Raw genomic sequence first — 3,743 nt, 5'->3', positions numbered from 1 at the left:
CTAAACCCTAAACCCTAAACCCTAAACTCTAAACCCTAAACCCTAAATCCTAAACCCCACCCTTTAACTCTAAACCATAAGTTTGTGACTTTTGATAAAACATTAAGTGATATTTTTGTGACTTTTGACCTTGAGTGCTAGTTTGGGAACAAAAACTTGATTTAGTGCTATTTTTGTCTTTTTCTCTTTTATCAATGCCATAATTGCAAACTTAACCAGAACACAAAATTGATTGAGTTCACCACTAAAAGTCTACAACTTTCAATCACAGTAGCAGTTACTCGTTCAAACATGATCCAAAGCAATCAACTTTACAACAATATGATCAAAGAACAAACTTTTATCAATACCCTAATTGAAAACTCAATCAAAATTGATTCTCTCTCAATTAAAGGCATACCAGTTTGAGGCAAGAAGGGAAAGTGATTTTGCCGGAGTTTCTCGGAGATCTAACGATCTCCCGGTGATCTAACGATCTCCCGGTGATCTCTCTCCACTTCTTCAATACGCAGGCGCAAGTGACGACGTCTCTACGCTGAGGCCAATGGTCCTCGGTGGTCTCTACATCTCTTCGTCGGTAGCGCCATAGAGAGAGAGATAGAGAAACACAAGAATCTCGGCTTTTTTTTTCTCTTCTCAAAATCTGTACTCCTAAGACACAAGTAAGAGCATGTTTATCCCTAGGATCCCACATAGTTTCTTAAGTATATTTTAGTGACTATTAAATTAATAAATTGTAGTTAAAGATCTTAGTTAAGAATCTCATAATTTTGGAGCTGCAATGGTAATTTTTTAATTTGGGTTTCTTAAGAAATTTTTTTTTTTAAAGATTAAATTTATTTATAAAATAAAAAATAATAAAGATAACATTTTAAATATACATTTTAAAATTAAAACATAAAAACAAGGACTGTGTTTCAAATCATTTGTATAATGAGAATGAGAGAAGAAGACTTGCTACCCGAGGAACATAAGCAAAAGAGATCAAGAAGCTTTCTGCAACATGTCTCCTCTTAGGTAATGTGTTAACCTTTAGGTAATGGTTTGGCTAATGCGACTACTGATAGAAAGAATGTCTGTTTACTAAGTATTTTGCAAATTCTTTAGTAGATTCTTAAAGTTGAAACTTGACACTTGTGTCTATGAATCTTTTTGGTTTGAAGACAATGATGCTAATGTATATCTGAAACTTGATAATACAAATAATCTACCTAATCTAAAACAAGAAAAAGTTACAGAAACTCTAAACAACAAACATATATAATCATCTCTCATGTTTCTTGAATCCCCATCATACACCATACATCTTCAAAGCTTTGCTCAAACTCGGCATTACATTGTAGGCATGGTAAGATCTTCTGAGTTCAATGATGGAACCAACCTGTAGAAACCAATCAACAGAGATATCAACAAACATGAAATCAGAATGGTTTAAGTGAATGATACTGAATGGAGAAAGAACACTTACGCTGATTAAAACCGACGTAAACCCGATATGCTGCGTAGATAGTGGTCAAGTACACTAGATGATGTTGCCAAAAACCTCAACAGTTGTCCTCCTGATTCAAATCAAAACCAAAGCAAAACTTGGTTATAATGAGCAAAGTCTACAATGCAACAACGACAACTTAGCTTTATCCCAAAATCTGGTTGATGCTTGTATCTTCGTTAGGTACTCGATTGTGGCTTTCCCAGGCTTTATGTTTGGTATTCTCGCTCCCATTTTGTTTAAATAATCGGCTATTTCCTTAGGCAAGTTGGCCTACATGACAAAACAACTAATCATGTTTAATGTTCATAGAAGATTGAAACTCAGACCGAGAAAAAAAAAAGAGTAAGTAACACTCACAATGTCAAAGATGTTGAAGAGAAACACGAAAAACTCATAGACTGAGTAGTAAACCCATGACGGTGCCCCAACTGTGCTTTCGGGGTTTAATATCTCCTTCACGTGTAACAAAAACGCTGAACCCACAATGCTAAAAAACAATAAAATCATCTTATTAGACAACCTTAAGATGGTAAATACACCAAACGAAGCAATAATGTTTCAAACATAATATTGTAGCTTTATATTCCTGCATCCCTCAGTAACAACAACAGCGAACATAGTTACTACCGTGAAAATGCCCAGCACGCCCAACAAGTAAGGCAACCAATTCGTAAAACTTCCTGCAGAAAACAAAACAATGGATCTCTCTTCTTATAAATCAATTGAGTAGAGATAGTTGCTTCCAGGAGGCATGTTGGGTATAATGTAAAGCCTTGACCATACGTTCTGGATACATGGAGTAAGAAAAAACAAAGGTACCTAAGATTTGATTAAGCATCTTGTGTAAGGTCTCTGTGTAGCCCGTCAATATTCCCACACAAATCGACGATCAAAACGAGAGAAGACGAAGGATCGAAACAGAGAAGGCGGACGATCGGTGGTGGGTTTCGTCACGGAGAAGATGAGAACGAAGATGGAGGATCAGTGGTTGTTTCGATCGGTCCTCGGTTTCGATCCTTCGTCTCAAACGGAGAAACCAAGAGACGAAGACGAAGAGCAAAAATGAAGAAAGAGAGAAAAGAAAATAGAAAAAAAAAATACTTTACCTCTTGTGTTGACACGTGGATTCTGAAACCCCTTAATAATCGATCACCAAATTCCCAATCTAAGAGCACCATTAACGCAGTAGCTTAGGGGAGTGCTTAGTGATTTTCGGATTTAAAATAAAAAGAAAATAATGTATTAAGGGAAGCGACGGTGCTTAATTAAGCTGCACAAGCGACGGTGCTTAATTATGCCTTCTTCTCTCCGAATCTCTCTCTCTCAACAGACATCTCTCTCTTGACGGACAACACCATTCAAACAAGGTGGCTTTCCAGCTTGTTGCCGTCGCATGTCCAGGTTCGTTGAACTTATTCAATTCCATAAACCTCGATTCCTTCTCCTTCTCCTACCCAACCAAACCCTCTCATCGTTCGTCTTCAGATCAGCCATAGAGGATGAGGTAATCGTTCTTATTTTCTTTATACAGCTATGTTTTCCGCCGGAGATTGTCAATGAGAACTTGGAAAAAAAATCAAAACTTTGGTTCTTAATATTCGACCTCGGTTCAAGATCTGATGCTTTATATGTTAATCGATTCTCATGAAAGTTAGCTTATTGGTTTTGCTGCTTGCGTGTGGTGTGTTCAATATGGTAGAGTTAGATTAGGAATCAAAAGGCAAAACAGAGATGGAATCTTTGAATCCTAGAGACGTTTATGTACATTGAAATCGCAAGGGAATAAAAGATGATGCTTTGAATTCGAAGTGTATCTCTGTTTCGAAATGGTAGAGTTAGATTAGGAATAAAAGATGATGCTTTGATGTGTGATTACCTCCTACCACATCGAGAAGTATGGTTGTTTAATCTTTTGCTTAAGATTCATAATAATGTATCTAAATGTTGGGATGATCTTTTTCTCTTTCTCTGTGAAAAAAATAAGAAAACTTGAAGAAACCTCTTCCGTCGTCATGAATCTGTAATGGTAACGACTAAGCTTGACGACTGCATTATCAAGAATCTGAAGGTGAAATCAAGTTATCAACGAGAGGGAGGCGACATTGTTGCTAAATAAAGTAAGGGAAGGTGTATGAATCACTTGTTTCCTGTCTCTGAAGAAGCTTATGTTTGTGTTTCCTGTCTTCGTTTATGATGAATCTAAATGCTTATGTTTGTGTTTCGGGTCAGAGTGGAGCATTGGGAGTGGAAG

At 36.8% G+C, this 3,743-nt stretch overlaps 1 long non-coding RNA gene across 1 annotated transcript; it reads left to right on the top strand.

The window, feature by feature from the left end:
• Positions 1-2,790: 2,790 nt before the first annotated feature.
• On the top strand, positions 2,791-3,743 carry LOC106341256. The gene is made up of 3 exons (XR_001269591.1): positions 2,791-2,996; positions 3,477-3,609; positions 3,722-3,743. It is a non-coding gene; the product is annotated as an uncharacterized LOC106341256 (long non-coding RNA).

The sequence above is a fragment of the Brassica oleracea genome, chromosome C4, assembly GCF_000695525.1.
Source record: "Brassica oleracea var. oleracea cultivar TO1000 chromosome C4, BOL, whole genome shotgun sequence".
NCBI classification, from domain to species: domain Eukaryota; kingdom Viridiplantae; phylum Streptophyta; class Magnoliopsida; order Brassicales; family Brassicaceae; genus Brassica; species Brassica oleracea.
This window is presented reverse-complemented; position numbering and strand designations above follow the sequence as displayed.